The 25219-nt window shown below is 42.6% G+C and overlaps 1 protein-coding gene across 2 annotated transcripts in view; it reads right to left on the bottom strand.

Moving 5' to 3' along the window:
* The window catches only part of sema5ba (sema domain, seven thrombospondin repeats (type 1 and type 1-like), transmembrane domain (TM) and short cytoplasmic domain, (semaphorin) 5Ba), a 281741-nt gene that overhangs the window by 256140 nt on the left and 382 nt on the right, over positions 1-25219 (bottom strand). Inside the window, exon 1 of one of the 2 annotated variants that reach the window (XM_034110161.2) lies at positions 15686-15826. The exons of the other annotated variant lie outside the window; for it this stretch is intronic. The gene's annotated coding sequence lies outside the window, so the exon portion shown is untranslated. Of the gene's footprint in view, positions 1-15685; positions 15827-25219 lie in introns of those variants that run through there. 2 annotated transcript variants of the gene reach the window in all.

The following is a 25219-nucleotide window of genomic DNA, read 5'->3' as shown; positions in this document are numbered from 1 at the left end:
TACCGTTTACACGCTCATTCAGAGAGGATGATATTATCAAGGTGGGTTTGGAATACATTGAAAGCAGAGAATATCAGGTGACTTGAGGCTTTTCAGAGATATGTAATCATGCAGGCTTTGTGTCTTTGGGTCAGGGCCAGAACCGACACATAATGCAGCCTGAAGCATTTGGCAGGGTGTAACTGTCAGTTAAATAATAATAATACTGTCATGGAAATAAGCCAACAATATAAGAACAACATGATAAAGAAACTATCAGAAACTACACTGAACAAAAATATAAACGCAACACTTTTGTTTTTGGTGCCATTTTCCATGAGATGAACTCAAAGATCTAAAACATTTTCTATAAACACAAAATAACCATTTCTCTCAAATATTGTTCACAAATCTGAAAAAATCTGTGATAGTGAGCACTTCTCCTTTGCCGAGATAATCCATCCCACCTCACAGGTGTGGCATATCAAGATGCTGATTAGACAGCATGATTATTGCACAGGTGTGCTTTAGGCTGGCCACAATAAAAGGCCACTCTGAAACGTGCAGTTTTGCTTTATTGGGGGGGTCTGGGGGGGTCTGAAAACCAGTCAGTATCTGGTGTGAGGGGTAGGGGTAGGGTTAGGGGTAGGGTTAGGGTAATGTTGTGAATCGAGTGGCCTGTGTTCGTCGTCCATAACATACATATACCATAACCCCACCATGGTCCACTCGATTCACAACATTACCCTACCCCTACCCCTCACACCAGATACTGCCTGGTTTCCGGACCCCCCCAATAAAGCAAAAATGCACGTTTCAGAGTGGCCTTTTATTGTGGCCAGCCTAAGGCACACCTGTGCAATAATCATGCTGTCGAATCAGCATCTTGATATGCCACACCTGTGAGGTGGGATGGATTATCTCGGCAAAGGAGAAGTGCTCACTATCACACATTTTTTCAGATTTGTGAACAATATTTGAGAGAAATGGTTATTTTGTGTATATTGAAAATGTTTTAGATCTTTGAGTTCATCTCATGAGAAATGGGAGCAAAAACAAAAGTGTTGCGTTTATATTTTTGTTCAGTGTATGTAAGGTTGGTTTCTGTGCATCTTTGTACTGAAGAGCATTTAATGTCCGTGGTGTGTTTCCCAGCCGTTTGTGACGTCATGGAGGAAATCTTGAAATTGTGTCAAACAAAAATTAGATGAGGACAAAAAAGATTGGTCGGAAATGTGCAGCGAAGTCTCGACAGCAGGTGTGAAAAAAGTCCTTCTTTCCGAGACATCACTACAGAATAACCCTGGACCACAAAACACCTGTTATAACCATCACTGAAAGCTATATTAATACTACTTGAACTACTTTGAACTGTTGATTTGCTCTTAGCGCGGACAGTGGACAAATAGACCACGACACCAAGGTATTAATAGTGAAATCAAAGCAGCAACAACGACCACACAGACACATGTGGCAAAAGATAGAAACAAATGAAGAAATATATAGAAGGGAAACAAATCCTGGATATTATTTGTCGTTATTAATCCTGAGCTGAGAAGAGCTACAAGCACCAACCGTGTATCCAAGCGTTCAGTGAGGAGGTTTATAAATCCATCTGGCCATGAAATCATCCATCGAAGAAACACCAGAAAGAAAATACAAAGCGCCGATGGATTATTTTAAAGATTATGGTCAGGTTTATCTTTATCTTATTGTTTTTAGGTCATATTATAGTCCAGCTTAAATGCAAATGTTGTTGCCGTTCAGGAAAAGGGCCGGTGCTAATCCCATCGAGTTTGATTTGATTTATTTCGAACGTGTAAAACAATACAAAAAAATAATTACACAAGCAAATGATCCACGACGTAATTACACATCGGAAAAGGGCTGGGAAGACTTCACACTTATTTATTCCCACCCCTAAATTATATTATTTTTGACTTTAAAAAATACATTTGTTAAAGATTATTGATCGTCAGGAAGGACACGGGATGTGAGCCGTCGCATTTAAAAGCAAATATCTGACAAAGGGACAACTGCGCTCATCATATTAAGTGTTGCAAAATCATTAGGCCCATACTGCAAATCACAGCCTGACGTGTGGCGGTCCACTTACTCGAGCCATACGGGGATGCAGGGTTGTTGCTGACGGGACAACGGAGACCAGCTGCCCGCTAACGCTAACTGCTCATTTCCTGGCCATTACTGCAATTACGGTGTAGAAACAGACACACACACACGGGTATGCACACACACACACACGGGTATGCAAACAGACAGCGGCTGACCAGCAGAGATGCATGTGCTGCTCTCTAATGAGCCGGTTAAACGAGCTATCAGCAGCAGTTAATCAAAGTATGATATTGGAAACAAACCAATGCTAATAAAACGTTAGGGAAACACATCAGGAACTCGGATGTGCTTCCAAACCCCGCTGTTATTGTTCAGATGAACATGACAGCCTCTTAAAATGCAAATAATCCCAAACTCAATAGAACAATGGAGAAACACACGACGATGAAGTCAATATTTGTCCCGTCGCTGTGCAAATACGCAGCCAGATTAAGCACAGGTGCTGCATGTGAGCTAATCCAGGCCTTGCTTGGCAGGCGTACTGCAGACCTCTCACTTCTCGGCGCACAGACTCCAGAAGCTCTCACCCTGTGACTCCATTTGGACGACATGACACTTTTAGAGGGCACGGCATTCCATTAGGAGGGTCTCTGTACGCGGCGCACAGTGACGCTTCTTAAAGTATAAGAGCTGGAACCCAGAGATCCCTGAGAGGAAGGGGGAGGATTCAAAGCTAATGTACACTTTATTATACACATGTTTACAATGTATTTGATATGCCATACAGTAAATAAATATGTTTATGCACCACTTTAATATCAGAATAGGACTTCTAACCTATCTATTTGTTGGTGTTTTGTGTCGTAAGTAAGGAAATGCACAATTTACGCTTTGCATTTGTCAATTGTTCATAGCAAAACAACTATACAGTATATAATTTGACTTTCCATCTTATCTCATTCAACTTTGCACGTGTATCGTTTCCTTATTCTTTAATTTTACCAGCACTGTTGTGTCACTTGCACTATTTGATTTCTTTAAATGTTTTTAAGCCTTAAAAGGGGACCTATCATGCAAAATGCACTTGTGTACGTCTTTTATACATGAACATGTGTCCCCGGTGTGTCAGGAAACACAACCCTCTCTCTTTTCCTCCGTACCCAAATCTCTAAAAACGGGGCTGCAACGGATCTGATCCAGACTGGTACAGATTTGAAATATTCTGGTCAGAAAAGTGGTGCTCCGCCTATATGGGCAACTCTCCACCTATCAGGGGAATGGGGGGTTGGGCCACGGCCGGCCATTGCAGCTCGAAAGCGCTGGAGACGCTGTAGTACATATGCCAGGCCTGTAGGCGGCGCTGTAGTCACAGAATCAGCCCCTGCAAAAACAGGGCTAAAAGCGAATAGAGCGAAATGAGGCTCCGTTTGATATTTTGAAAAAAAAACTTCACAGGCATTTTTTATATAGGTATGGCTCTACAATATATGATTCACATATAGCATGATAGGTCCACTTTAAGTGTATTGCTGTGTTTGAGCCTTGAGACTATTTTAGCCGACGCTGTGAACGCCTTGAATCTTGAATACAACAATGTATAGGTATATGTTTGTCCAAATACCTAGATTTCTATATATTCAGGGACAAATAAAAGCACAACAAAAAAGACTAGCTCACATAATCTAAACCCTCCTTATTAAGACTGTTAGACTTTTGAAAGAACATCCATCTGTTTGCAACTTATCAATATTCCAATTACTTGTATATGGACTATTCTGCACTATTTCTACTATATTCTATTTTATTTTTATTTACTTGCACTATTTTATCAGTTGTGTTGTGTTGCCCTGTTGGAGGAGCCTGTGACCTAAGCATTTCATTGTCGTAACTACACTGTAGTGCACACATGACAATACAAGCCTTGAAACTGTTATGTCAAGTCTTGGACCTTCTCAATATAACTATAATGACTGCATGTTATTGAATTACAGTTCCCAGATATCAGCAGATGAACCCACGTGAAGTCCAACTGACTCGATGTGAGAGGAAGTACAAAGAGGCCGATGAGATTATAATCATCATTGTACATGTGTGTGTGTTAGTTCATGTAAAGTGTGTGCGTTCATGTGCAAACGTATAGTTTGTTAATTGGATAATTAATATCCTGCAAGACTCCTAAAGACGTCATGAGATAATGACCTTGCGACATCTGGAACACATCACAGTTTAGGAGACCTGACTGTTTTACATACGTATAAAGCACGAGATGTTTGTGCTCGTTGGAGCATTACTGCGACTGCTTGAGAGCAAAGGTATCCTCGTTATTATTGATTGTTGTACAACGAAATAATAATTGATCAACTATATCTGTGTTTTATTGATTCCTCTCCGTTTCATTGTTTCCTGTTGTGAGTGCCAACAACAATACCGTCACTACAGAGCGGGGTTGACGACACGCAATCCAAAGCAATAAGCAGCCGAAGGTTTTCAGTCAGAAAATTTAATTTATTAACAAAAAAGTATTGATGGGGTGTCAAACTCAATTTCATCGCGGGCCACATCAGCATTATGGTTGCACTCAAAGGGCCGGTTGTAACTATATAAATATACATATATATAAATATATAATATATATAAAATAATGTGTTATATTACATTATTGCCTCTGAATTGGATAATTATCGGATAGGATAATGACTTGGTAATTATCTACGTCTGAAAGCAAATAATTGCAAGTCTCTTCAGTGCGCATGTCACAAAACGAGATGCATTGTGGGACATGTAGTTTATGGGCAACCTGATTCTGTAAAGCGGCATTTAATCGTATAATAAACGTATTACATTCTTTGCAAGCTCTTGCGGGGCCACATAAAATGAAGTCGCGGGCCGGATGTGGCCCCCGGGCCTTGAGTTTGACACCACTGATTTAAATAGTCTCAAAATAACAAATCTAAATCAATATTTCGGCGATATACTTTCTTATATAAACTATACTTTGCAGTCCAATTTGCAACACTAATTTCTGTTTACAATTTGCGGTCGAAAAACTGTTCCGCTCTCCGTCTCATCCGGTCTCAGAGCACGCCGGCCGTCCTCACTTAAATACACACCGGAAGGTTCAAGGAAACGGGTCATATTTACGATTTAAAATGAACAATCATTTCATCAAAAGATATTCACCATGGCGATATAAATCATTTTCCATCATTAACTCATTTATCAAATTATGAATCTAAATAATAACTTTGACTTCATTGTAGGGCTGCTCGGCAAAAATCATAATCTCGATTATTTGGGTCAATAATTGATATCACGATTATTTAAAAACGATTATCCATTTACTTTGAAAACATCAATTTATTGGAGAAAAACAATTTGACCAGTATGTTTTTAACAGTTGAGTACCCTGAACTTTAAGAATAACTGAAAAACCAATAATAAAAAAAGAATTTGAAAAAAAAAGTAATAATAAAAGAATAATCGTTTTATTTTGATTACGTTGTTTTTGTAATCGTTGAAAGCCATAATCTCAATAGAGAGGCGAAGTCCCTCCCTTTCCGGGGAGCTCCATGGGACCTTATTTCTGAAAAAGTATGTATTGAAGTCGATGGAGAGAGAAATATTATCTTTCGATCCCGTTTGAATTGTGCCACGAATTACACATATGATGTTTGTCAATTTAAAAGATAATTTTCAAGTCAAAAAATCAAAATGTGTTGTAAAACTGTGAAGTAACACTTTCTTTGTGTGAACCCGCTCAATGAACTACATCTCCCGTCTCGCACCACACACCCAGACGGCCGTCACGTTGGAACATCTCACTTCTTTTTTCAGAACGAGGCGGAAAGTATTAAAAGAGGTGAAAATCACTCCAAGTCTGGGCGTGTTGAGAGCTGAGCACACACAAGGGGAGTGAGTCGGTTCCTGAGAGCCAGCATGCGGGACCGGGACTCTGGGATTTGTAGTCTTTCTAGTTCCGTATTTTTCATAGTCTTATATTTCAACAGTTTTACGACAAACTGTGACTTTTTTTACATGGAAATTATTTTTTTAATTGACAAACATCATATGTGTAATTCGTGGCACAATTCAAACGGGATCGAAAGATAATATTTCTCTCTCCATCGACTTCAATACATGCTTTTTCAGAAATAAGGTCCCATGGGGCGGAAGTAGAAGGGCGGGACTTCGCCTCTCTATTGCGGTTAAAATACGATTAATTGAGGAGCCCTACTTCATTGTGGCTCTAACAAATACTATATTGAAACAGATCTCTACTCGTGCAATGAAATCATAACACATGCTCTTATTTGAGCGTTTAGTGAAACTTTTCTCAGATCTCTTTGAAAACTCATGCCACCTCTCACAGAAGAGACCTCTCCAGAGTCATGTGAAGCTAAAACCAGAGACAACCTGAGAGCCCATCAGCCTCGGAGCGGGTTCAGAGTGCCTCTAAAGCAGCGGAGCAGGGACAATGTTCCCACCCTCCCCACAAAGGGCTCAACACCCATCTTCCAACCCAGTCCTCCGGGTCGCACCGAGCCTTGAATAAGCTCCCTTCCTAAAGCTTCTAGGGGCTTCAGCCATGCGTCCAGAGCATCAATAGGAATAGTGTTCCTCCCCCCACAATGGCCAAATCAACTGTGGGAGCACGTTCTCCTTCTCGTCGCCCCTTTTCTTCTCGCCCTGCTCAGACCTCGCTGGGGCTGAACAGAGGAGAGAAAGGGCACATGCCTTCACGTCCGCTTCACACGCACACAAAGAGAAAAATCAAATTGCTCAGACATGCACGCATGCGCACACGCAGGTATGAGCGCATGCTTACACCTCTTCTAATACCACGGGGGATAACAATGAGAGTGAGTGAGAGGAAGGGAAATACTGAATGGTTTGGCGCCTTCCGAAAAACACCTTCAGTTTGAAAAATGTCCTTCAAAAGAGCAATAGAGGAGAAAAGCACCGGGGCTTGTTCATGATGATTCGCAGCAGTTTGTAAAAAATATGTGCGTATCAAACCAAGGCTGCAACAACATTTTATTTCCTCCACATATGCCATTTTCTGCCAGGAAGGCTGTCAGAATGAAAAGAATAACAAAATACAGAGTTTAGTGTCGTTTCGAAGAAGCGTGGGAGTTGTTGTTTCAACATAAAAATCCGTTTTTCTCCACCACCTGATGCCAACGTGGGATAACTGAAAATCCAGACGTCCAATGACTGAAATCCTTAATGCAGTTACGATTGTATCGTAAGAACATGGTTTTAATGAGTAAACATGTCAACGTACGACCGCTTCTGGCAGAAAAACACATTATCGAACATGTGCGAAGCTAAAATATCGCTAGTACTTGGCGACGAAGTGAAGTCATAAAGAAAATCTCAGACATATGGGGACATTTGGAACAATGGAAGAACACAATTCAACAAATTACTTCAGCCTGTACAATCGTGGGAATATATCCATCACAAGTTTCCAGAGACCGCGGTAACCTTTTCCAATGGCTTGTTCTGTGTGACAGTCCAACAACTAAACATATTACAATGTTAAGCATATAATAAAACAGTAAATGCAGCAAATCCTCTTATTTAAGTTTCCAAAAGCCCTCAATAACAAACCCTTAGAAATGTACATGTTTGAGTTTCATGTTGAACCAAGCTCGACAGACAGCTTGGCCCTAATCTCCACTCGCCCTTTTGGAGGTACAGTAATAACAACACGGGGAAGGGGAGGGTGAACAGTGTTGATAACGTTCCCGGGACAAATTGAGATCGTTGGGTCGCGTCGAGCATTAATTAGCGCAGCAGCAGACAGAGTGCAGAGACGCTGCAGCCGTATCGCATTTCACACATGACGAGGTTGTGTGTTGAGGCAGACAGAGGCCAGGTTACAACCAGAACACACACACATACCCACACACACACACACACTCAGAAACAATGACTTCTTGGGGAGGCTGAAGCGACCCAGACAGACGTCGTGAAATTATTCATTTGCATCGCAGACTGCACCAACTCTGCTCACGCACATTCTCCCACTCGCCTGAATACATGACTGAACGAGTACCTGACCCAGTGCCTCTGGTCATGAAGCATTCCGTTTCTCCAGTGTGCAAACTGCAGAACTATTAGCTGAAACCTGCCGTCTTTGATTTGAGGTCTTCCAATCAAAACACGAACTAGTGTTGGGGGTAAAATATGATATTATGTCCTTGCTTTCGCTGCTAGGACAAATATGTGACTACAATGGACCAAAGAGGAGGTCCAATCTCTCAGCGCAAAATTATATTTGAGTTGGTTCCCCTGGAATATTTGACAAGTGTTGACAAATCTGACAAGTTCTATAACATATGTGGGTCTTAGTTAAATGTGCTTGGGCTTGATTTACTGTTTAGGGTATCAAAAGAGCCTTCTCTCCACTTTCTTAGCGCCTGGCCGACGCGCTCACACATCACTCAGAGATATGCTTGCTTTTGGTACATTTATTTCCATGTTATCGTTTCCATTTCTTCACTGTTCGTTATCTTCTTTAAACACACATGAAGGTATCTTACCAGACGAGGTTGAAACAGTTTTCGTCGTTTAAATAAACAAATCGTATCTTCTCTGCAAAGCAGCGGTCAAAAAAACGTGTGGCTTCACAACCAAACTAGAACCCAGAGCATAATCAGCAGGACTCCTTTAACCCGCTGAGGCCATCGCAGCACCGATCAGCCGCTCCGCCCAGCCGTGGATCCCGATCACCTGACACCAATCAATTCTACTCCATTACATGCATTAAATGATTAAATCAGCAAAATAATACATCAACGTTTTGGCTCTGAAAGGTATTATTGTAAAAGGAACTTCCTGAAACTGTGAGCATAAGAAACGACAATCATAAAATGGATTCTCCTGTAACCTCCAAGGCAGGGTGGCCAACTCTCACGCATCTGGCGTGCGACACGCGCTTTCACTCTCACGCTCTCACGCTGCCCAAACTATTCTCACGCCAACAACAAGATGAACCGGGGATCGTTTTTGGTTGGTTATTTACGATGTTGAGTTGACAGCTGCTCGAGCTGTGGATCCGCCCCCACCACTCTCAACAACGTTAACAGACAGCAGAGCGGTGGGAGCCGGTTGGTCAATCCGACCCGTATTGCGCATGCTCAGATCTGAGATCCAGTAGAAATTATACAAAAGTAAAAGTCTGCTGCTTATTGTTCTACTAGGCCAAACATAGAGTCAGAGTATGAGAGTGAGAGTGTGTTAATTAAATATGTTTGGCAGTTTGGAGTAAGTCTGTAGCAGGGTTTCCGTTAGCCGGTAATTACCGGTTTTTAGCTGGTAACATTTATAAAAAACCGGTAAATTCAAAACCTGCCGGTCAAAATGTCTGGTAATAATTAGGGAGGCTCCGATCGATCGGCCGCCGGTCATTATCGGCCGATATTCACTCTTAATAGTTTGATCGGTGCTCTCTATAAAGGCCGATCAGGAGAGCTGGATCTGATCCATATGGACATAAACGCGAGTGAAGTGTAACCGGACGAGAGAGAGATCAGATCAGCTGCTGAGTCTGACCGAGACACGCAGCTCTGCATGATCACCTGAAGCCCCGCCCTCTGTTTAGCGGGCTGCAGGAGCTGCATGAGAAACTGACGGGCTGTCAGGAGAGAGAGGGAGGGAGAGAGAGAGAGGGGAAAAGAGAGGATCCGTTTCTCCCGTGTTATTATTCAAATGTAATGTAAACTTTTGAATAATGTACGTTATCTACTACAAGTAGTTTGTTTTAATGTAATAATTATGTTGTTTGTTGTTTGTGGAATCATTTATTGAAAAATGAATCTGAATTTTTCGATCTGTTACGATTATAAACTGAAACAATATAAAAATGAGCCCGTGAACTGAGTTTTAAACTGAAGCATATCTGCTCATAGTCCGGTAATTACCTGCTAACGGAAACTCTGCTACACAACTCTTATTATTATTATTGAAACATGACACACGGTAAGTTTCAAATTTGTCTGGTAGAATAAATTCTGCCCGGACATTTGACCGGCGAGAAAAAATCCTAGCGGAAACCCTGGTCTGTAGATGTGTGTGTGTGTGTGTGTTTCACGTATAGGCCTCTCACGATAATTAATTGTGTTGGATACATTTTCCCGGAAATGATTGCGATAAACGATAATATTGTCGGCACCGTTGTATGACCGTTTCAGACCACTGACATAATGATAATATATAATAATAATTGAAGTACATCCTTTCAAGCTGCTAGTCACATCCTCATGTAAATGGAAATGTATCGAGTACATTTTCATTTATACGATAAGTCAATTAATTGCTTACCACACAGGCACACAATAAAACAGTGGAAACAAACATGTGTTTGACTTTCATTAGTGAATGAAACTGTGTGCCCTTTAGAGTCTGTGTCCAATATTGTGTATTTGTATATATTGTATATCCTGTATATATGCTAAGGTCCCGCTGCTGACACGATAGCAGTCATTTTGTGCGCATATGTGTAATTAAACCCATGATATCAAAATCTCACTCCAGCCTGGCACCCAAAGGTGGCACCCTGCTCCAACGTATGTCTTGAAACAGAGCTGTTATTTTGTTTGTTTTGCTTATCATGCTTCCGTCATTCCTGAGTTTGTAAAAGTTAGTCAATAAACATATTGTTAGAAAGACTGAACTGCAGTGTTTTTATCTACAGTACGTACCTTACTTGTCTGAGCTGTTCTGTTCTGTGTTGTAATTGAACAATTTAATAAAGATATTATAGAAAAAAAGACTGAACTAAAGTCAAAGGCATATTGTCGTCTGGGTTAGATCTGCACTTTGAGCTGACGGCTAAATTGGTCACAGAAGTTTCAGAAACAAAAGCAAGCCTCGGCCAAAATGTGCGTGTTTCTGCAGAAGACGCCACATAGCTGAGGAATGGGTTAATCTGAAATAAGACGAGGCGCCCGGGCAGGACCTCAACCACAGTCAGGTGACGAGGCAGCAGGGCTTTGTGTATAAAGAGCATGGTGAAGACGGGCTGCCACCGCCAGTCACTTCCCCAGAACCTGCCGTTATATCTGCATAACATCGAGACACTCCGACGTGGCTGCAGTCCTCTCAATGCGGAGCCACGCGCATCTCCACTCTCCTTCAAACATCTCTGCATGTGGACAGCTTTGTTTTCCCTCAGCGTGCCCTGACCTAATTACCATGTGAACCCTGCTCGAGAAGGCCACTTCAAAGTCTCTCCGCTTCACTCGCATACCAGGCACAGGGAGAGGAAGACAACGGAGCACGACGCTACATTCTTATGTCACATGTTCATATTCACGTGTCATGGCCATTTCCACTGATCATAATTCCATTGTTGAGATCTACTAGAATAGATTTATACTGTGCAATTTTCCAAACTCACAGTATGTTGTTACTTCGGCATCATTTTGAAACGTGTATTACAATTAAATCACGGTCAAACATGTTCATCTTGTTGTAGTTGTAGCCCCCTTGCCAGCGACTCTCTCTCTAGTTTAGCATACTCAGCCCGACTCAGCCCGGCTGTTCCTGGCCCGAGAACCACGATTTAGTCGGGCCAGAAAAAAAGGTGAAAAGTCGCCCCGGGCCAAAACTAGGCCAAGTGGAAACACAACCAGAAACGGGCCCCGCACGGCTCGGACGTAAAGCGAGCTACCCGCTGCAGTGGAAACGCGCCATGACTTTAGCCGGGCCGGCTCAGATGATTGGTCGTGCTTTTTACAGATGACATTTTGTTATGGATTTGTTGTCAAAGCACTTCAGATATTCATTGCTATCGGGATGTTAAGAGCATTCCATGGAATATAACAAAGTGTATCTCGAGCCGGTTTCTCAAACTTACCCACCCACCTTTAACAATACACATGTAGGTAGAACCATGCTATTTATGCCAGCCACTCACTGCCTCACAGCTGTTCTCAGAGCATCCTTTCTTGGGGTTTTTTAAGCGTGGAAATGCATCTTCGTCGAGGCCGCTCTCAAGATTTGAGAAAAAAGAGCAGGAGGTTTTACTGCGCATACATAAACGGAGGTCTGGTTCCTGTGAGTGCTTGTTCGACGTGCATGAAGAGCCAAACAGCTGAATGGCAGATACAGAAACGTCACGGTCTTGGTTCATGAAAAGCAGCACCTTGAAATAACAAGACACTCCGTCAACTCCGCGAACATGGATTCTTTTTTACTCAAAACAGATGATCTAGTTTTATGGACCTGAAGACATGTGAAGGGTCCACTGAAGAAACTGAGACGCTGACTTTATGTCAACAGATTATGTCAACAGATTACTGTATTAGGTTAATGGAAGGCATGGCATGAAGCTATTTGAACTTCATATTATTGCTTTCAACTAACCGAATACATATACGACCTCAATCCAGACTGAATCATATCCGTTATCACACACACACACACACACACCACACACACACACACACACACACACACACACACACACACACACACACGTATACCTCACTTCAGGGGACATTACATTGACTTCCATGCATTTCCTGGAGACTTATCCTAACCTTAACCAACACATGCCTAACCCTAACCAAGTCTTCACCCTAAAATTAATGATCCCCCTCATGGGGACCTCCATTTTGTCCCCATAAGGGAGGCCAGTCCCCACACGTGACTGTGTAAACATATGTAGGTCCCCACAAGGATAGTAATGCTAGGACACACACACACACACACAGTTCTCCAGGCCGAGGTGGACACACAGGTGGAGGTCAGACTATATTTGACATGTCTTTGTTTCCGTTCTCTTAGAAAGGTGTCGGATGCACTTCAGAATAATGTACTTCAACACATGCAAGAAGGTCATTGTCCCATTTTTTAACACTCTATTTATTTGTGCGACATCCCCAGCTCAGGTTAGCTTTCTCCTCGACACTCATCTATCTTCAGAACCCAAAAAAAACATTTCTGTTGGCTAGGTTTGGGGTGGAAATGGAGAATTAGTCCAACAAGTTTGCTGGGATATGGAAAGAATAGGTTTCTTTAAAACTGATTTTCTAGGTGTATGGACCTGTGAAGGGTAACACACACACACACACACACACACACACACACACACCACACCACACACACACACACACACACACACACACACACACACACACACACACTATATTGAACATGGCTTTGTTTCCTTTTTCTCGGACAGGTAATATCGGATGGACGAGCGGAGAGATCAAGTTCTCCAGACATTAAACTTTCATATCCGTTTGTCCCCTCTTGAATAATACCCGCCAACAGAAATAATCCACACGGCACAGTTTAAATATGTATCATTAAAATGTTGATGAAGAAGCTGCCGGCTCCTCTACTCCACATCATATTAGTTAATGAAAATGAATTATTAATGCCGACATCAGATCCCACGGATAGATCTCCATGTATAATCAAAAACACTTTCACATATTGTAACTACAAGGACACTGAGGAGAGGCCGAGGGAAAGTGCACATCGAGGTGTTTTAAGAGGGGTCTGGGGGGGGGGGGGGGGGTGCGTCAATACAGGTTTGTTTCAGATCTCTTTCCCCCCCCCCCTCTCCAGGACCTGTCAAGAGCCCTCATAAGTTCATCAAAGAAGAAACCCTGATTTCCATTTGAAAAGACTGACCCAGGATACTGAAACAGCTCTCGAAGTAACAAAAGTGTTAATCATCCGTAAGACAAGCGCGTGGGCCCGCTGACACATGTGGGAATACATGAATATCAATCCAAATATGAATGAGATATTCGATGAATGAGCAAAATAAAAAAGGGCATTTGAATTCCAGACGGGGAGAATAAAAGACTGTGTGCTGTGCTTGTGATGAATTACTACTGGAGGTATAATACCGGAGCGAGATATTAATATGAATATTGGATCACTAATTAGAGTCATGGAATTATGTTGGGACTGCGATATAAATATGTTCTGCCCACGACAAAAGAAACCGCGTGGTTCCACACAAAAAGTAGAGCTCCACAGAAAATGCATTATGTCATCAAACCCAAAGCAGCCGTTCTCATTGCATCCGAGAGCCATTTGAGTGTTGATGAATAATACCGGGCTCTTCGTGCTGTTGGAGACACTGAACCACTGAGGCTCAATCAAATGTACTACATTAAAAACAATTGAAGCTCTTAAAAAAGCCCCGGTGGTGGTGCTGGTTACTGCGGTGCGAGAAATAAAGCTTTTTAAGAGAAGATGTGTTTTGAGTAATGTGATAGTTAGGCTTTCCAGCTGGACTACATGGTCTCTTCGCTGTTCCCTGTTGTTCAAAGAGTGCGAGACATTTAATCACGCAACAGAAAAAAGGAAAGCAACGCAAGCAAAACTCCATTAAAGCAATGTCCCCATAAGTTTAAATACATGATAGCTTGACGAGTGCTGCAACCTTTGCTCCAGGACACAGACACATACCTCTTGCTGTGGAGATACAGCAGATATGCAGAGAAGTTCACCTGGCAAGGTGTTCTTCTCACAGCTATCAGAGCTGCTCCAACACTGCCCTCTGTCGGTCCGCAACATCAACCCAACAATGCACTTCAGAATAATCCGAATTTAACACACGCAAGAGGGAAACGTCTCATTTCATAACACTGTGTGTCTTTGTGTGACATCCCCAGCTCTGGGTAGCTAACCCGATTTCCCTCAGCATCCCAATACAACATATCTGTATCGGCTGTGTTTCGGGGAGACATGGAAAAGCAATTCATCCATGTGACAGGCTCATGAATAATGACTTTCCGAAGTGCATTGAAGTGTTTCATGCAGAATTAGTCCCACGAACAGTTGGCTGGCATTTGGAAAGAATACATTAATTGAAACCCCCCTCTGGATGTGCGTAAAGGGTGCACATTCCGCGCGTAAAAGCCAATGTGCTAATTGAATTGATAAGCAATGAGGTCATTATGGGCAGTCTTAAGAAATAGGTTGCTACTTGCTACGCGGAAAAAAGCCAATTTGAGGGAAACAATGCACGCGAGACGCACAGCACTTCGACAATACATTTTCCAGAGAGAATGTCAATTAAATCTCCCCGTGAGATTATTTTTGAAGTTGCATGCCTTGGTCTGGATCGGTATGCAGTGCAGCACAAAGTAACTTTGAGACAGTCTAATGTGGCTGCACAGGCTGATCCTGCAGCCCACAAACGCTCCTCTGATCCTGGGATGAAACGTGAGTGGAAAGTAAAACTGGCTTGGCATAAAGGAACCGCTTACTGCTCTGAATAACACATGCTATCAACGGACAAAACCCCTCGCGTCAAACTGTTAAAGTGGGCACAAAGTGTTAAAGGCTTAGAATACAGAGAACCCGCCACATTGCTTAGACCTGGCTCTGACAGAGACATGGTCCAGAGAAAGACGGAGCGAGCACAGCTTAGCCAATCCATTATTTGATGGAGGGATATATATTTATTTTTCTAAGCAGGTTACTCCAGTTTAAGCATGCTATTGTGCTCATTTTTTTTAATCCAAATTTAATCCCGCCTGTAAATCTAAAGCTCGATACAAGCAGACAACAACACCCCTAACAAAGTGCTTTTCTACCAGTCATTTCAGTTATGTTCCCAAAGAAAAGAAAGGGGAAAAAGTGGTTTTCCTCTTACCTTGGAAGATGATTGTAATCCCCCAAGTTGATGACAAATGCCAGGCAGCAGAGATACACAGAGAAACAATAGAAACGGAACCGAATCGGGTTCTAGTGCTGCGTCCTCAGCCGCTGTGGTGCGTCCCTCTCCGGCGACCTGCAGCCGACAACTGCGCTCTCTCTCTCTCCGCAAGAGTCGGACGAAACCACCGGGTAGAGGGGAGGGGGGCCGGGGGAAGCGGGGAGGGGGGTTAGTAAGAAGTGGGGATAGTAAGGAAAAGATTTGAAAGCGCAATGGGGAGGAAGTGCGCTTGGACACCCCCGAAGAGCTGGAAGAGTGTCGCAACAAAAATGCGTCCGTCCGGAGAAGAAGCAGGCAATGTTTGAGAGAAGAATCACAGCCTGGAGGAGCTGGGAGAGACAGAGAGGCTTCTGGGAAAAGCTTTTTCTCCTGCAGGTTGCTGTCTGGGACTCCGGGGGTTACCTGGCAATACAAGTCCACTGGGCATTTCAGTGTTACTCTGTTGTGTTCGATGAAACTCAAACAGTAAACACATTTGGATAAACTCTGGACCAAAGCCATGTGTTGTATTCTATTGTTATGGCAGCCAGATGTATGCTGGGTAATATTAGCCCAAACTCCAATCATAAATGAAACCATTTGGAGCGTTGCATTGAGAGTAACTAAACCTGGATGATCTTATTTTTATTCTATTCTGAGTGACTAGCCTACCCCTGATATATGTATTTATATATATATATATCTTTTAGATTCGTTTTCAAGAAAATATATATATGTACATCAAACTTTATATACACACAAAACCTTGACAACATCAGGGTGCATGATAACATTAGCATAGGTACATACAAAGAATACAATAGAAACATATACAGAAAGAAAGATGGATATACAGTTTAGAGAAAATACTTAAATTAAGGCAAGAAACAAACTTACTGATAAAATTGTATTAATTTAAGTTAAGGTTTCACGTTTTCTACTCAATTCTGTTCAGATGTATTAATTTAGTATGTCTTTTTTTTAAACTTTCCCATGTTTTGAATGCATTCATTTGTACAGGGGAATGGACCCAATCACTGCATGCATGATCAACTGGGCATGCACGTTTCAAAGCTATAATTAAACCACAAAGAAAGTCGATTTGATAAAGAGCTAATTAACAGCCGTTCACAACAAGCCATTACTGATTAGCCTCGTGTGTAATTAGTTGTGTTCCAATATGGCTGCAATATGGTGATCATGTAGAATACACTCGTCGCTATCCATAGCACAGGCAGGGTTGAGAGGGCTACTTTAAACATGTAATCTCTACAATTATAGTTTTAGAAAAAAGTAATCAGAAACCAATCCACGTATAATACAAAAGTAATGTAACCTGATTACTTTCTTTTACTTCTGTATTACCTCAACATCAAATGCAATGCAAATAAGTAAAGGAGAGAATAAATATCAATGATGATTTATCGAACATGTGCGAAGCTAAAATATCGCTAGTACTTGGCGACGAAGTGAAGTCATAAAGAAAATCTCAGACATATGGGGACATTGGAACAATGGAAGAACACAATTCAACAAATTACTTCAGCCTGTACAATCGTGGGAATATATCCATCACAAGTTTCCAGAGACCGCGGTAACCTTTTCCAATGGCTTGTTCTGTGTGACAGTCCAACAACTAACATATTACAATGTTAAGCATATAATAAAACAGTAAATGCAGCAAATCCTCTTATTTAAGTTTCCAAAAGCCCTCAATAACAAACCCTTAGAAATGTACATGTTTGAGTTTCATGTTGAACCAAGCTCGACAGACAGCTTGGCCCTAATCTCCACTCGCCCTTTTGGAGGTACAGTAATAACAACACGGGGAAGGGGAGGGTGAACAGTGTTGATAACGTTCCCGGGACAAATTGAGATCGTTGGGTCGCGTCGAGCATTAATTAGCGCAGCAGCAGACAGAGTGCAGAGACGCTGCAGCCGTATCGCATTTCACACATGACGAGGTTGTGTGTTGAGGCAGACAGAGGCCAGGTTACAACCAGAACCACACATACCACCCACACATACACACACTCAGAAACAATGACTTCTTGGGGAGGCTGAAGCGACCCAGACAGACGTCGTGAAATTATTCATTTGCATCGCAGACTGCACCAACTCTGCTCACGCACATTCTCCCACTCGCCTGAATACATGACTGAACGAGTACCTGACCCAGTGCCTCTGGTCATGAAGCATTCCGTTTCTCCAGTGTGCAAACTGGCAGAACTATTAGCTGAAACCTGCCGTCTTTGATTTGAGGTCTTCCAATCAAAACACGAACTAGTGTTGGGGGTAAAATATGATATTATGTCCTTGCTTTCGCTGCTAGGACAAATATGTGACTACAATGGACCAAAGAGGAGGTCCAATCTCTCAGCGCAAAATTATATTTGAGTTGGTTCCCCTGGAATATTTGACAAGTGTTGACAAATCTGACAAGTTCTATAACATATGTGGGTCTTAGTTAAATGTGCTTGGGCTTGATTTACTGTTTGGTATCAAAAGAGCCTTCTCTCCACTTTCTTAGCGCCTGGCCGACGCGCTCACACATCACTCAGAGATATGCTTGCTTTTGGTACATTTATTTCCATGTTATCGTTTCCATTTCTTCACTGTTCGTTATCTTCTTTAAACACACATGAAGGTATCTTACCAGACGAGGTTGAAACAGTTTTCGTCGTTTAAATAAACAAATCGTATCTTCTCTGCAAAGCAGCGGTCAAAAAAAACGTGTGGCTTCACAACCAAACTAGAACCCAGAGCATAATCAGCAGGACTCCTTTAACCCGCTGAGGCCATCGCAGCCCGATCAAGCCGCTCCGCCCAGCCGTGGATCCCGATCACCTGACACCAATCAATTCTACTCCATTACATGCATTAAATGATTAAATCAGCAAAATAATACATCAACGTTTTGGCTCTGAAAGGTATTATTGTAAAAGGAACTTCCTTGAAACTGTGAAGCATAAGAAACGACAATCATAAAAGGATTCTCCTGGTAACCTCCAAGGCAGGGTGGCCAACTCTCACGCATTCTGGCGTGCGACACGCGCTTCACTATTCACGCTCTCACGCTTGCCCCAAACTATTCTCACGCCAACAACAAGATGAACCGGGGATCGTTTTTGGTTGGTTATTACGATGTTGAGTTGACAGCTGCTCGAGCTGTGGATCGCCCCCACCACTCTCAACAACGTAACAGACAGCGAGCGGTGGGAGCCGGTTGGTCATCCGACCCCGTATTGCGCATGCTCAGATCTGAGATCCAGTAGAAATTATACAAAGTAAAAGTCTGCTGCTTATTGTTCTACTAGGCCAAACATAGAGCAGAGTATGAGAGGTGAGAGTGTGTAATTAATATGTTTGGCAGTTTGGAGTAGTAAGTCTGTAGCAGGGTTTCCGTTAGCCGGTTAATTACCGAGTTTTAGCTGGTAACATTATAAAAAACCGGTAAATTCAAACCTGCCGGTCAAAATGTCTGGTAAATAATTAGGGAGGCTCCCGATCGATCGGCCGCCGGTCATTATCGGCCGATATTTCACTCTTAATAGTTTGATCGGTGCTCTCTATAAAGGGCCCGATCAGGAGAGCTGGATCTGATCCATATGGACATAAACGCGAGTGAAGTGTAACCGGACGAGAGAGAGATCAGATCAGCTGCTGAGTCTGACGAGACACGCAGCTCTGCATGATCACCTGAAGCCCCGCCCTCGTTTAGCGGGCTGCAGGAGCTGCATGAGAAACTGACGGGCTGTCAGGAGGGAGAGAGGGAGGGAGGAGAGAGAGGGGAAAAGAGAGGATCCGTTTCTCCCGTGTTATTATTCAAATGTAATGTAAACTTTTGAATAATGTACGTTATCTACTACAAGTAGTTTGTTTTAATGTAATAATTATGTTGTTTGTGTTTGTGGAATCATTTATTGAAAATGAATCTGAATTTTTCGATCTGTTACGATTATAAACTGAAACAATATAAAAATGAGCCCGTGAACTGAGTTTTAAACTGAAGCATATCTGCTCATAGTCCGGTAATTACCTGCTAACGGAAACTCTGCTACACAACTCTTATTATTATTATTGAAACATGACACACGGTAAGTTTCAAATTTGTCTGGTAGAATAAATTCTGCCCGGACATTTGACCGGCGAGAAAAAATCCTAGCGGAAACCCTGGTCTGTAGATGTGTGTGTGTTGTGTGTTTCACGTATAGGCCTCTCACGATAATTAATTGTGTTGGATACATTTTCCCGGAAATGATTGCGATAAACGATAATATTGTCGGCACCGTTGTTATGACCGTTTCAGACCACTGACATAATGATAATATATAATAATAATTGAAGTACATCCTTTCAAGCTGCTAGTCACATCCTCATGTAAATGGAAATGTATCGAGTACATTTTCATTTATACGATAAGTCAATTAATTGCTTACCACACAGGCACACAATAAAACAGTGGAAACAAACATGTGTTTGACTTTCATTAGTGAATGAAAACTGTGTGCCCTTTAGAGTCTGTGTCCAATATTGTGTATTTGTATATATTGTATATCCTGTATATATGCTAAGGTCCCGCTGCTGACACGATAGCAGTCATTTTGTGCGCATATGTGTAATTAAACCCATGATATCAAAATCTCACTCCAGCCTGGCACCCAAAGGTGGCACCCTGCTCCAACGTATGTCTTGAAACAGAGCTGTTATTTTGTTTGTTTTGCTTATCATGCTTCCGTCATTCCTGAGTTTGTAAAAGTTAGTCAATAAACATATTGTTAGAAAGACTGAACTGCAGTGTTTTATCTACAGTACGTACCTTACTTGTCTGAGCTGTTCTGTTCTGTGTTGTAATTGAACAATTTAATAAAGATATTATAGAAAAAAAGACTGAACTAAAGTCAAAGGCATATTGTCGTCTGGGTTAGATCTGCACTTTGAGCTGACGGCTAAATTGGTCACAGAAGTTTCAGAAACAAAAGCAAGCCTCGGCCAAAATGTGCGTGTTTCTGCAGAAGACGCCACATAGCTGAGGAATGGGTTAATCTGAAATAAGACGAGGCGCCCGGGCAGGACCTCAACCACAGTCAGGTGACGAGGCAGCAGGGCTTTGTGTATAAAGAGCATGGTGAAGACGGGCTGCCACCGCCAGTCACTTCCCCAGAACCTGCCGTTATATCTGCATAACATCGAGACACTCCGACGTGGCTGCAGTCCTCTCAATGCGGAGCCACGCGCATCTCCACTCTCCTTCAAACATCTCTGCATGTGGACAGCTTTGTTTTCCCTCAGCGTGCCCTGACCTAATTACCATGTGAACCCTGCTCGAGAAGGCCACTTCAAAGTCTCTCCGCTTCACTCGCATACCAGGCACAGGGAGAGGAAGACAACGGAGCACGACGCTACATTCTTATGTCACATGTTCATATTCACGTGTCATGGCCATTTCCACTGATCATAATTCCATTGTTGAGATCTACTAGAATAGATTTATACTGTGCAATTTTCCAAACTCACAGTATGTTGTTACTTCGGCATCATTTTGAAACGTGTATTACAATTAAATCACGGTCAAACATGTTCATCTTGTTGTAGTTGTAGCCCCCTTGCCAGCGACTCTCTCTCTAGTTTAGCATACTCAGCCCGACTCAGCCCGGCTGTTCCTGGCCCGAGAACCACGATTTAGTCGGGCCAGAAAAAAAGGTGAAAAGTCGCCCCGGGCCAAAACTAGGCCAAGTGGAAACACAACCAGAAACGGGCCCCGCACGGCTCGGACGTAAAGCGAGCTACCCGCTGCAGTGGAAACGCGCCATGACTTTAGCCGGGCCGGCTCAGATGATTGGTCGTGCTTTTTACAGATGACATTTTGTTATGGATTTGTTGTCAAAGCACTTCAGATATTCATTGCTATCGGGATGTTAAGAGCATTCCATGGAATATAACAAAGTGTATCTCGAGCCGGTTTCTCAAACTTACCCACCCACCTTTAACAATACACATGTAGGTAGAACCATGCTATTTATGCCAGCCACTCACTGCCTCACAGCTGTTCTCAGAGCATCCTTTCTTGGGGTTTTTTAAGCGTGGAAATGCATCTTCGTCGAGGCCGCTCTCAAGATTTGAGAAAAAAGAGCAGGAGGTTTTACTGCGCATACATAAACGGAGGTCTGGTTCCTGTGAGTGCTTGTTCGACGTGCATGAAGAGCCAAACAGCTGAATGGCAGATACAGAAACGTCACGGTCTTGGTTCATGAAAAGCAGCACCTTGAAATAACAAGACACTCCGTCAACTCCGCGAACATGGATTCTTTTTTACTCAAAACAGATGATCTAGTTTTATGGACCTGAAGACATGTGAAGGGTCCACTGAAGAAACTGAGACGCTGACTTTATGTCAACAGATTATGTCAACAGATTACTGTATTAGGTTAATGGAAGGCATGGCATGAAGCTATTTGAACTTCATATTATTGCTTTCAACTAACCGAATACATATACGACCTCAATCCAGACTGAATCATATCCGTTATCACACACACACACACACACACACACACACACACACACACACACACCACACACACACACACACACACACACACACACGTATACATCACTTCAGGGGACATTACATTGACTTCCATGCATTTCCTGGAGACTTATCCTAACCTTAACCAACACATGCCTAACCCTAACCAAGTCTTCACCCTAAAATTAATGATCCCCCTCATGGGGACCTCCATTTTGTCCCCATAAGGGAAGCCAGTCCCCACACGTGACTGTGTAAACATATGTAGGTCCCCACAAGGATAGTAATGCTAGGACACACACACACACACAGTTCTCCAGGCCGAGGTGGACACACAGGTGGAGGTCAGACTATATTTGACATGTCTTTGTTTCCGTTCTCTTAGAAAGGTGTCGGATGCACTTCAGAATAATGTACTTCAACACATGCAAGAAGGTCATTGTCCCATTTTTTAACACTCTATTTATTTGTGCGACATCCCCAGCTCAGGTTAGCTTTCTCCTCGACACTCATCTATCTTCAGAACCCAAAAAAAACATTTCTGTTGGCTAGGTTTGGGGTGGAAATGGAGAATTAGTCCAACAAGTTTGCTGGGATATGGAAAGAATAGGTTTCTTTAAAACTGATTTTCTAGTTGTATGGACCTGTGAAGGGTAACACACACACACACACACACACACACACACACACACACACACACACACACACACACACACACACACACACACACACACACTATATTGAACATGGCTTTGTTTCCTTTTTCTCGGACAGGTAATATCGGATGGACGAGCGGAGAGATCAAGTTCTCCAGACATTAAACTTTCATATCCGTTTGTCCCCTCTTGAATAATACCCGCCAACAGAAATAATCCACACGGCACAGTTTAAATATGTATCATTAAAATGTTGATGAAGAAGCTGCCGGCTCCTCTACTCCACATCATATTAGTTAATGAAAATGAATTATTAATGTCGACATCAGATCCCACGGATAGATCTCCATGTATAATCAAAAACACTTTCACATATTGTAACTACAAGGACACTGAGGAGAGGCCGAGGGAAAGTGCACATCGAGGTGTTTTAAGAGGGGTCTGGGGGGGGGGGGGGGGGGTGCGTCAATACAGGTTTGTTTCAGATCTCTTTCCCCCCCCCCCTCTCCAGGACCTGTCAAGAGCCCTCATAAGTTCATCAAAGAAGAAACCCTGATTTCCATTTGAAAAGACTGACCCAGGATACTGAAACAGCTCTCGAAGTAACAAAAGTGTTAATCATCCGTAAGACAAGCGCGTGGGCCCGCTGACACATGTGGGAATACATGAATATCAATCCAAATATGAATGAGATATTCGATGAATGAGCAAAATAAAAAAGGGCATTTGAATTCCAGACGGGGAGAATAAAAGACTGTGTGCTGTGCTTGTGATGAATTACTACTGGAGGTATAATACCGGAGCGAGATATTAATATGAATATTGGATCACTAATTAGAGTCATGGAATTATGTTGGGACTGCGATATAAATATGTTCTGCCCACGACAAAAAGAAACCGCGTGGTTCCACACAAAAAGTAGAGCTCCACAGAAAATGCATTATGTCATCAAACCCAAAGCAGCCGTTCTCATTTGCATCCGAGAGCCATTTGAGTGTTGATGAATAATACCGGGCTCTTCGTGCTGTTGGAGACACTGAACCACTGAGGCTCAATCAAATGTACTACATTAAAAACAATTGAAGCTCTTAAAAAAGCCCCGGTGGTGGTGCTGGTTACTGCGGTGCGAGAAATAAAGCTTTTTAAGAGAAGATGTGTTTTGAGTAATGTGATAGTTAGGCTTTCCAGCTGGACTACATGTCTCTTCGCTGTTCCCTGTTGTTCAAAGAGTGCGAGACATTTAATCACGCAACAGAAAAAAGGAAAGCAACGCAAGCAAAACTCCATTAAAGCAATGTCCCCATAAGTTTAAATACATGATAGCTTGACGAGTGCTGCACCTTTGCTCCAGGACACAGACACATACCTCTTGCTGTGGAGATACAGCAGATATGCAGAGAAGTTCACCTGGCAAGGTGTTCTTCTCACAGCTATCAGAGCTGCTCAACACTGCCCTCTGTCGGTCCGCAACATCAACCCAACAATGCACTTCAGAATAATCGACTTTAACACACGCAAGAGGGAAACTGTCTCATTTCATAACACTGTGTGTCTTTGTGTGACATCCCCAGCTCTGGGTAGCTAACCCGATCTTCCTCAGCATCCCAAATACAACAGATCTGTATCGGCTGTGTTTCGGGGGAGACATGGAAAAGCAATTCATCCATGTGACAGGCTCATGAATAATGACTTTCCGAAGTGAATTGAAGTGTTTTCATGCAGAATTAGTCCCACGAACGTTGGCTGGCATTTGGAAAGAATACATTAATTGAAACCCCCCTCTGGATGTGCGTAAAGGGTGCACATTCCGCGCGTAAAAGCCAATGTGCTAATTGGAATTGATAAGCAATGAGGTCATTATGGGCAGTCTTAAGAAATAGGTTGCTACTTGCTACGGAAAAAAGCCAATTTGAGGGGAAACAATGCACGCGAGACGCACAGCACTTCGACAATACATTTTCCAGAGAGAATGTCAATTAAATCTCCCCGTGAGATTATTTTTGAAGTTTGCATGCCTTGGTCTGGATCGGTATGCAGTGCAGCACAAAGTAACTTTGAGACAGTCTAATGTGGCTGCACAGGCTGATCCTGCAGCCCACAAACGCTCCTCTGATCCTGGGATGAAACGTGAGTGGAAAGTAAAACTGGCTTGGCATAAAGGAACCGCTTACTGCTCTGAATAACACATGCTATCAACGGACAAAACCCCTCGCGTCAAACTGTTAAAGTGGGCACAAAGTGTTAAAGGCTTAGAATACAGAGAACCCGCCACATTGCTTAGACCTGGCTCTGACAGAGACATGGTCC

The sequence above is a fragment of the Pseudochaenichthys georgianus genome, chromosome 21, assembly GCF_902827115.2.
Source record: "Pseudochaenichthys georgianus chromosome 21, fPseGeo1.2, whole genome shotgun sequence".
NCBI lineage: Eukaryota > Metazoa > Chordata > Actinopteri > Perciformes > Channichthyidae > Pseudochaenichthys > Pseudochaenichthys georgianus.
The sequence above is the reverse complement of the archived record's forward strand: the minus strand, read 5'-3'. Positions and strand labels throughout refer to the sequence as shown.